Below are 11,251 nucleotides of genomic sequence, written 5' to 3' on the forward strand. Positions count from 1 at the left end.
AAATGTATTTATGAACAGCGATGCAGGGCCAGGAGTAGCAACGTGAATTAAATAAATACATCATTAAATAATTCATTAAATGTGTCAGTAAAATAATTAAAATAGAAAACAAACCAATAATTGATTAAATATGTAATTAACTAATTTGAATTGTATATAAACAAATAATGAAACATTTTAAATGAAATTAATGGATAATTCATTATTAATATATTTCTTTAATTGACTATGTACATTTTTAAATTAATTACTGAAATAATTAATTCATTAGTGATGTATTAATTTAATACAACCATAAAATACCATAAAATTGCTAATTTACTCAAAATCTATTTAAAACATCAATATTAAAGGTTAAATTATGATAATGAATACATGCAACTATAACTGATGACATAAAAATGAGGATTTCTTCAGCTAAAGCCAAAGTGCTGACTCATTTTTCATGTTACTCTCAAATGTTTTCCTTAATAACAATAACATAATTACACTTTAGCCACAAGAGGGCAGCAGCATTAATATAAGTCACATGTATATAAAGGTACAGTGATTATATTACAGTGATTTTGACAAAAACAAAACAGAAGTTGATGGCAGTGTGTTTTTCCATGACAGAATAATTACGCACACCCCACTTTGCAGTTATTTATTTGTAAAAAATGTTTGGAATCATGTATGATTTCCGTTCCACTTTGTGTTGGTCTTTCACGTGGAATTCCAATAAAACTGATTCATGTTTGTGCTGTAATGTGACAAAATGTGGGAAAGTTCAAGGGGGCCGAATACTTTTGCAAGCCACTGTAAAGTTCACTATCAGTAACATCATAGCACCACCCAGCTGTATAGAAACTCCGTCATGCTAGCTAGTACACAGTATGAGTTATTGTAACTGACTGTAAAAAGTCAGCATAAGGAAAATAAACTCCACCTAAACTTGGTTTATATCTGACCCAGACAGACTGCAGGTCATAACTTCTTACCTGAAGTTCAGTTCACCTGACACTCGGACCGGCGGCCGCCTCGGGTCTCTGCTCCTCCCGCCTCCCCTTTCCCTCATCCACCTGCTGCCTCTGTGGAAGCTCCGCCATAGCCACCACCAAACAACTGACTTATTTTTACATATCGACCAGCATCCGGACAATCCGCCACCTTCCATCGTTTATACCGTTACAAAAAAATAAAAAAACATCATCAGCCCATAAAAATGAAAAATCACCATCAGTATGCCCGATGGCCAGTCCAGCTATGGTCGTGCCATCAGTTAACCCTTCACGTGGCAGCTGTGACACGCGTGCCCAGGGTTGCCGACCCCTGCTCTAAAGCATCTGATTTGGATTCCTGAGATCAAATATATTTTCCTTTGTGTTTGTTTTCTTCCATTTGTGGCTTTAATGTAGTGTTACATCCTGTTTGTTTGCTTCCCTCTGTATACATGTCCAGATTCACTGTTATGTTTCTATTCTTACATTGCTGTGTGATCACTGTTCCCTCTGCTGACTGATGTGACCTTTTGTATCTCACACTGATACTTGTCATATTTGTATCTGCGCCTAAAAGATAAAAAGTTTTCCACGCTAAAACACAGCTCCGCCTCCTGCAGTTCTCCCTCTGAACCACTAGATGTCTCTGTTATCTAAATGAAGACGTGCAGCACAGCAACCACAGCAGCGCTCAGATCACACGTGTCCTGTTATTATGTATAAAAGCATGAAACAGGTGAGACAGGTGGGATCAATATTAATGTTGTGGAAATATATGAAAAAGCAACAGAAGAGTGAAAACATTTTGTGTTTCTAGAAAGATCTTTCAGCTCACAGCTGCTCACAGACTGTATTTACAAGTGACAAACTGCAACTCTACAGTACATCTACAGTATATATCAAATATATTCTGTATTCAAATCTATTGAGTGATGTTTGAAAGTCTTTCCAGGTGAGTTTGATCCAGGAGGGTCTGAAGCCAGAGTCAGACAGAGACTGTGCAGAGACTGTAGAAGGACAGAGCAGCAGCAGAGCAGTCCAGATACACTGATGATCCTCTGTCAGATCCAGAGGGACACACAGGGATGATGCTGGACTCTACATTGTGTCTGACAGTGGAGCTGTTCTCAGAGCAGTTCACTCTGCAGCACTGACAGTCATCTGCACTTCTTCTCATTCCTCTGTCAGTCACTGCTGGATGAAGCTCTCCTCTCCACCTCCCAGTAACATGGCCCAGTCAGAGCGTCTCTACACACAAGCTGCTGCTGCTTCAACCTCTCTGGATCATCAGGACACAGCTCCTCCTCTCTCAGCACACACACCGTCCTGTTTACCATCATCGCCTCCACCTGCAGAGAGAAGAAGGAAGAGCAGAGGAGATAAACGAGTGTTTCCAGAGACTCTTCATCAGCTGTCAGTCAGTGATGCAGCACATCCAGTATAAAGAGCAGCAGGGACTTCAGTGCTGGGACTGTACTAGGACTCATTGTTGCTTCACTTTTTCTAATCTTTGGATTTTTATTGAAGTTGATGAAAATGTTTTTCCCTCCTAGTTTGAGTTTGGACTTTCATTCATTAGAAGAACCTTGGTGTGTCCACTCTGAGCTCTGTAGGAACCCCAACAACAAGCCCAACAATCCAGATGGACAGTTCCAGCTGTTAACTGGAGGAATTCCATCCAAACATCTGCTCTCACTAAATTCTTCCTCACCTACAGACTGTGTTCTTCACTGCTTTAAACTTGGAAATGAATGCAGTCATTGGTCTGCATGCTGCTTTGTTCAGAGAGCTGATTGGCTGTTGACAGCGTTTGATCAGAGCGTGTCAGCCGTTACCATGGTGACCATAAAGGTCAGAAACAGGAAGTGTTTGTGTCCAATCCTGAAGCCTGTCACCATTCTCCTCTCACAGCTTCACTGAGAAGCTGCAGCTTTACAGGAAACACTGGATCTTTGTTTCATACTGACTGTGTTTAGTACAATACTGCTGACAGCACCACCCACTCACTCCATCACTCTACTTACTCCAGAGTCTTCAGTCTGTAGTCTGGACTCTGCTGAAGATCAGACAGCTGCTTCACATCTGGATGCTTCAGGTTGTTCCTGCTCAGGTCCAGCTGTCTCAGATGGGAGGGGTTGGACTTCAGTGCTGCTGCCAGATAATCACAGCTGATCTTTGACAAACCACAGCCCCTCAATCTGTATAAAGAATGAAAAATGTAAGTTTATTAGACAAAGTGTGAGCTTGAAATCATTCAGTGTTTCATCATCTGTTCAGAGCTGAAGAAGGTTCAGAATGTAGAAGTTTAGAAAATGGAAACTCCAAACAGCTGAAGCCAACAGGAAGCAGCTTCAAACAGGAAACTGTGCAGAGTTTCAGACTATATGTCCTGATGCAGCCAGTTGGATTTTGGAGATTTGAATCTCTGTTCTGTGACTAAGTCCTTGAATCATTTCTTCCAGTTGGTCCAACAAGACAGACTAAGTGTTGGACATGTGTTGTGGCTCCATTAGGGGAGCTTCTAAATGTGATGTGATGGCCCCTCTGGGTCTGTCAGGTCACAGCACTGAAGAGAGCTCAAACTGGGCACACAGTTGTTCCAGTCTGGACCAAAGACTCTATACTGGGACTGAGGGACTGCTTTGACTGCACCCACTGGGACTTTTTAAAGGCTCATGTTCTCACTGAGATCATCGATTTCTACTTACATTTCTTTCTGGGAAAAATGGGGATTACTTTGGAAACAGGAAGTATTTTCTCCAATAAGCAGCCCTGGATTAGTAAATCACTCCAACATGTTCTCAGGCAGAAGAAGCTGTCTTGTTATGAGGGAGAGAAGAAAAAGATTGAGGCACAGAAACTTGTTGAAAGAGAGATAAAGCAGCTAAAATCAGGTGTAAAAGTAAAGCAGAGGATGAGCTGAATAAAGGACACTCAAGGCTGGCTTGGAAAGGAATGAAGTCCATGGTGGGGATGCAGAACAAGGAGCAAAGATGAATGTGATGCTGAATCAGCAGAAGACTTGGACTCATTTGATTCCAGCTTTGATATCATTGATTTCAATGAAGAGCTTTGTGATTGTAGCAAAGGGCTGGTAGCTCTGAGAGTCCCACTGATGAGGTGTTTGTGTGGAAATCTCTTAGTGGGACCAAAGAGAGAAAAAGCCCTGGTCCTAATGCTGTGGGAGGGAAATGATTGAAGTGTGCTGTGAGGAACTGACTGGGAGATTTTCACACATTTTCCAGTCCTCCTTGGAACAACAGGAAGTTCCCAGCATATGGAAACAAAGGTTAAGTGTCCTATGGCACTCAGTGATGATGGTGCTGTGGCCCCACCACCTCCACCTCTTTGTAAAGGAACTAACTGTAATCTGAAGCTTCAAATGGAACTAAGACTTCCTCCACTAGGTGGCAGTGTCTGATGAGAAAGTGTTAGTGGAGCTGGCCTGGAGTCAGAAACAGGAAGATGCAGGATTTGGGCTGAAATGGGGAAAAGTGGTTGGCACTAGTGCCTTAAAGCAAGAAGGTTGTAGGTTGAAGCTTGTTGGCCTTTCTGTGGAGGTTGGATGTTCTCCCACAGTCCAATGAAATGCTGCTTAGGTTCATTGGTGCTTCTAAATTGGCTGTAGGTGTGGATGTGAGAGAGTGCTTCTCTGTCTCTCTCTGTTGGCCCTGTGATGGACTGCTCACCTGTGCAGGTGGACCACGCCTCTTGCCCTATGACAGCTAGGGCACAGGCTGCAGCCCTGTGAGCCTAAGCTGAATAAACAGTTAGCAAAATTGATCCATAGATGGCCTGAAATCCCCCAGTTAGCAGTTTGGTAGATAGCTATGACATGCTAATCCCATCCAGCAGCTGTATTCTACCTGTAAGCTGATCCCTGCTGAGCCAAAGCACTTTTTCATATACAAATTACAACCTTTAATAGAAACCTATTGGTCAGCATCTTATTAGCCTGCTGTTAGCTTCATTCCACAGAAAACTGAGAGAAACTAACAGAGTTGATAAAGAATAAAGAGAAATGTGCTGATTTAAAGCCTTTGAAGTGCTTCAGATGATCTCTGTCCACTTCTGTCCACTCATTCATTCATGTAAGCTTTCTAATGCAGCTTTGATCTTCACAGTCTGCTTCATGAAACTCATTCTAACCCTGAATGTCAGAGTGTTCCTCCTTCTCTTTCCCATCATTCATGCTGGCAGTGGAGGAGATTTGGATGTTGGACTGTGTTTTGGATGATGTGTGTATGTTTGTGTTGGACTGCTGTCTGTAAAGCAAACGCACATTTTGCTTTGGATTTCAGTGTCAGACAGACTTTAAGGTGGAATGAAGAGTTGGAGAGTTTCACAGTGAATTATCCAGTGGAGGATTTTTCTTCTTCTTTGAAGGTTTGAAATGTGAACATTGTTCTGCTGCAGTCAATGGACTAAACCAGAGAAGAAGAAAACAGACTTTACCATGAAGATCCTCAGTGTGGATCAGTATAATATCAGCCTGATGTCTGCAGTTTAGTGTCAGCACAACTTTCACATCATATTCATCTCAGCACAACTAAAACATGCTGACTGACCTCAGAGTTTCAAGTCCACATCCTGGACTCTCCAGGAAACCACACAGATGCTTCACTCCTGAATCCTGCAGGTTGTCGTTGTCAGTCAGGTCCAGCTCTCTCAGATGGGAGGGGTTGGACTTCAGTGCTGCTGCCAGATAATCACAGCTGATCTCTGACAAACCACAGCTCCACAATCTGTATAAAGAATGAAAGATGTAAGTTTATTAGACAAAGTGTGAGCTTGAAATCATTCAGTGTTTCATCATCTGTTCAGAGCTGAAGAAGGTTCAGAATGTAGAAGTTTAGAAAATGGAAACTCCAAACAGCTGACAGAGTTCATACGCCTTTGTCAGGGTCAAATTCAAGCAAGACCATGTGAAAATTAAAACACATCATCCTAGGTGAACTTAAACACCTTTGTTCCCCTTTTGTTAAGACATAGAAAAGTACACCACACAAAAATACTGCAAAAGGAAACGGTCGCCTTATATACATAGTGTATAAACTCAAAATGCACATTTCACTTCAAATTAAGATTAAGGCTTTGAACAGATCACATAGTTCAGTTCAACATATAAGACTTTAAGAATGCACAAGCATCTACTTAAAATCTATTTAATTTATCATCCATGATATTATTTTGTACAATTCCAATGTATTTTGTTCATCTCCCTTAAATAAACAGGCAGTCTTAAAGTATGAAATATTCATATACAAACACATATAAATGTGTGTACTGTCTCAGTGGCTGATAGTACCCCACAGGCCTCAGTGTGAGCTTGAAGACATTTATAATGTTTAAGTAGTTTAATGTGCAGGTGCTGACGATAAACACATTTTGAATGAAAGCCGGGGAACTTTGGTAGCACAGAAACAAGTGGCTATTCTTTGTGACTATATGGATCACTCACAATACCATTATTTCACACAAAGGCACCAAATTAATACTCAAAAAAGCTGCAGCAATACACACAAATATAAACAGTACTTGGTGACAACTTTGCTTTTAGCCTTTAACCCTTCTTGACTACTTTTGATGTGGCCTCTATATTTTACCTTTAAAAACAGTTTATCTTGCCAATCTGTTATTTTCTCATTTTGACCAACTGTATCAGCACAATTTATCTAAATTCAGACAAAATTTAAAATACAAGTAGAAAGTGATATTTTGACTGTAAAAACCACACACATGTTTAACGAATCATCTTCATAACTTGAAATGCAAATAGAGATTGTACATTTTTAAAAATACGCACACGTGTTGCAAACAACAAAGTTATATGGTACTATTTACCAAAAAATGCAGCCAAGGCTCAGACGTTTTTCATATAATCATTTCAAACTATTTACAGAACAATCAGGTGTCAAACAATAGTTTGTGTCACTCTAACACATATGAGAACAGCACAGGGATAAACCTGCAGGTCTGACAGCAGGTGTGTCACTCAGCGTTTACACTGCAATCTGCCTTTGTTGGCTTTAAGGCAGCAACTGTGACGATCACTAGTAGAACTGACACACAAAACAAAACAACAGCTACACACTAAATACACAAGACAACAAACTAACTTGAGACCAAACACGGTAAACGTCACAAATCTCTCACGTATCAAAACTCTCTCTCTCTTTCGCTCACTCGCTCTCTCTTGCCGGTCACTCCTAAAACTTCCCCCTTTTGCTAAACATCCAAATGTCATGTTTCCATATCATTTTTGATTGGTCGACATGGTACATTTTCCCACCTATAGGGCTTTGGAGCGTGATGTCACGGGAGATGGGCCATGCCCCCTTCCGCCATGACAGTAGGCCAGCCAAAGGATACCATTTCAGCTATGGATCGTACGTGTTGTGTTGTCGGTTGCAACGTTAGATCACACGATCGTGAAGGCAAGAAGCTGGATAACAGGCTCTCTTTTCATCGTTTTCCATCCTGGAGGCAACGTGAGGGATCCCATGTATCCGATATTACTAAACAAAGACGTCAGGCTTGGATTGCAGCGGTGAGACGAGCGGATATCGAGTTCTCTGCAATCCCCAGCTTTTTGTTGGTTTGCTCACGGCATTTTCTTTCCGGTGAGTTCTAAATTAATTCATATCACTCTTGAAAGGCTTTTAGTGTGATTTTCAACGTGCTGAGGTCATAGATAATGAGATAAAACATGCTAATGTGTGATGCTGCAGAACCACATCATGTCGACTGAGTAGCTTATGATTTGGCATTATTGCAGGCAAACCAGCATATGAAATGGATGTAACAAATCCAGACTGGGCACCAACACTGCACATGGGGCATGACGACATACCTGTATCAGACTCGGACCGGCACTCAAGGCGTACGCAACGGAAGCGAAAAAGAGCACCCATCGGAGGTAAACAACACCCCCCCCCCCTCTAAAAACATACTAAATTGCTATCACTGTACACTAATCCGCACATAACTTCCAGATGAATCACACACCTGTCATTGGAATATTGGTGTACATTTACCTTATGTCTAATTTTATCTTACAGGCTTTCGTTATGCAGCTGCAGAGTCTGAAGGTGTGCCCCGTGCAGAAGTGATTGATGAAGATCTGACAGAAGACCAACAGCAAAATCACAATGTCATGGAGGCAGTGGACAGCAGTTGTGTTGGACAAGTGGAGGTTGAGGTAGCAGCTGCAAATGTGGATATACTGAAGAAATGTAAACCTTTTAAAATGATGACAGATTACAAACTCTCAGCTGTGTCTGTAATCAAACCTCTGTAACTTTGCTTCACTTCAGCAGCATCAGCTCATGTTCACATGTTGATTCATGGTTTGCTTCAGTTTTTGATGGACTGCAGAATATTTTGAAGGTTATCTGCTATAAAAAGCCAGAACAGGAAAATCTGCTTCATGTGTTTCTGTTTGATCCTCAGTGACTTTGACACAAAGGCCTCTGCTGTGATGATCACACCTCTGATCAAGTCTCACAGTGTCAGCTTTGTTTTTATACATATGGATATGTGCTGATAAATGATCAGAGTTATAATATTTCCCACTGTCTGCTGTGTGCCGTGACCTTTGACCTGCTAAAGACAGTCAGCTGTGGATTATTCATTGTTGTGTCTGATACTTAGAACTGTGAGGAAGAACACTACACAGTTAATCAGGGTCCCCTCTCTCTGAATCAGGGAAGGTGGGCAGGCCGCGTGTGGGCCGCGGGCCATACGTTGAGTCTCACTGTTTGAAATGTGAACATTGTTCTGCTGCAGTCAATGGACTAAACCAGAGAAGAAGAAAACAGACTTTACCATGAAGATCCTCAGTGTGGATCAGTATAATATCAGCCTGATGTCTGCAGTTTAGTGTCAGCACAACTTTCACATCATATTCATCTCAGCACAACTAAAACATGCTGACTGACCTCAGAGTTTCAAGTCCACATCCTGGACTCTCCAGGAAACCACACAGATGCTTCACTCCTGAATCCTGCAGCTTGTAGTTGATGCTCAGGTCCAGCTGTCTCAGATGGGAGGGGTTGGACTTCAGTGCTGCTGCCAGATAATCACAGCTGATCTCTGACAAACCACAGACGCTCAATCTGTATAAAGAATGAAAGATGTAAGTTTATTAGACAAAGTGTGAGCTTGAAATCATTCAGTGTTTCATCATCTGTTCAGAGCTGAAGAAGGTTCAGAATGTAGAAGTTTAGAAAATGGAAACTCCAAACAGCTGACAGAGTTCATACGCCTTTGTCAGGGTCAAATTCAAGCAAGACCATGTGAAAATTAAAACACATCATCCTAGGTGAACTTAAACACCTTTGTTCCCCTTTTGTTAAGACATAGAAAAGTACACCACACAAAAATACTGCAAAAGGAAACGGTCGCCTTATATACATAGTGTATAAACTCAAAATGCACATTTCACTTCAAATTAAGATTAAGGCTTTGAACAGATCACATAGTTCAGTTCAACATATAAGACTTTAAGAATGCACAAGCATCTACTTAAAATCTATTTAATTTATCATCCATGATATTATTTTGTACAATTCCAATGTATTTTGTTCATCTCCCTTAAATAAACAGGCAGTCTTAAAGTATGAAATATTCATATACAAACACATATAAATGTGTGTACTGTCTCAGTGGCTGATAGTACCCCACAGGCCTCAGTGTGAGCTTGAAGACATTTATAATGTTTAAGTAGTTTAATGTGCAGGTGCTGACGATAAACACATTTTGAATGAAAGCCGGGGAACTTTGGTAGCACAGAAACAAGTGGCTATTCTTTGTGACTATATGGATCACTCACAATACCATTATTTCACACAAAGGCACCAAATTAATACTCAAAAAAGCTGCAGCAATACACACAAATATAAACAGTACTTGGTGACAACTTTGCTTTTAGCCTTTAACCCTTCTTGACTACTTTTGATGTGGCCTCTATATTTTACCTTTAAAAACAGTTTATCTTGCCAATCTGTTATTTTCTCATTTTGACCAACTGTATCAGCACAATTTATCTAAATTCAGACAAAATTTAAAATACAAGTAGAAAGTGATATTTTGACTGTAAAAACCACACACATGTTTAACGAATCATCTTCATAACTTGAAATGCAAATAGAGATTGTACACTTTTAAAAATACGCACACGTTTTGCAAACAACAAAGTTATATGGTACTATTTACCAAAAAATGCAGCCAAGGCTCAGACGTTTTTCATATAATCATTTCAAACTATTTACAGAACAATCAGGTGTCAAACAATAGTTTGTGTCACTCTAACACATATGAGAACAGCACAGGGATAAACCTGCAGGTCTGACAGCAGGTGTGTCACTCAGCGTTTACACTGCAATCTGCCTTTGTTGGCTTTAAGGCAGCAACTGTGACGATCACTAGTAGAACTGACACACAAAACAAAACAACAGCTACACACTAAATACACAAGACAACAAACTAACTTGAGACCAAACACGGTAAACGTCACAAATCTCTCACGTATCAAAACTCTCTCTCTCTTTCGCTCACTCGCTCTCTCTTGCCGGTCACTCCTAAAACTTCCCCCTTTTGCTAAACAACCAAATGTCATGTTTCCATATCATTTTTGATTGGTCGACATGGTACATTTTCCCACCTATAGGGCTTTGGAGCGTGATGTCACGGGAGATGGGCCATGCCCCCTTCCGCCATGACAGTAGGCCAGCCAAAGGATACCATTTCAGCTATGGATCGTACGTGTTGTGTTGTCGGTTGCAACGTTAGATCACACGATCGTGAAGGCAAGAAGCTGGATAACGGGCTCTCTTTTCATCGTTTTCCATCCTGGAGGCAACGTGAGGGATCCCATGTATCCGATATTACTAAACAAAGACGTCAGGCTTGGATTGCAGCGGTGAGACGAGCGGATATCGAGTTCTCTGCAATCCCCAGCTTTTTGTTGGTTTGCTCACGGCATTTTCTTTCCGGTGAGTTCTAAATTAATTCATATCACTCTTGAAAGGCTTTTAGTGTTATTTTCAATGTGCTGAGGTCATAGATAATGAGATAAAACATGCTAATGTGTGATGCTGCAGAACCACATCATGTCGACTGAGTAGCTTATGATTTGGCATTATTGCAAGCAAACCAGCATATGAAATGGATGTAACAAATCCAGACTGGGCACCAACACTGCACATGGGGCATGACGACATACCTGTATCAGACTCGGACCGGCACTCAAGGCGTACGCAACGGAAGCG

At 41.0% G+C, this 11,251-nt stretch overlaps 1 long non-coding RNA gene and 1 pseudogene across 2 annotated transcripts in view; both read right to left on the minus strand.

Annotated features, from left to right (window-relative positions):
* LOC145419307 (NACHT, LRR and PYD domains-containing protein 12-like) overlaps positions 1-11,251 on the minus strand; it is a 174,881-nt pseudogene that overhangs the window by 42,441 nt on the left and 121,189 nt on the right. The window lies entirely within an intron of this gene.
* Positions 632-11,251, minus strand: part of LOC145425294 (uncharacterized) — a 95,233-nt gene continuing 84,613 nt past the window's right edge. The window contains exon 2 of the long non-coding RNA XR_013905955.1: positions 632-2,329. This is a non-coding gene — a long non-coding RNA (uncharacterized LOC145425294). The remainder of the gene's footprint in view (positions 2,330-11,251) is intronic.

Source organism: Astatotilapia calliptera, chromosome 3 (assembly GCF_964374335.1).
Source record: "Astatotilapia calliptera chromosome 3, fAstCal68.1, whole genome shotgun sequence".
In the NCBI taxonomy this organism is placed as follows: Eukaryota; Metazoa; Chordata; class Actinopteri; order Cichliformes; family Cichlidae; genus Astatotilapia; species Astatotilapia calliptera.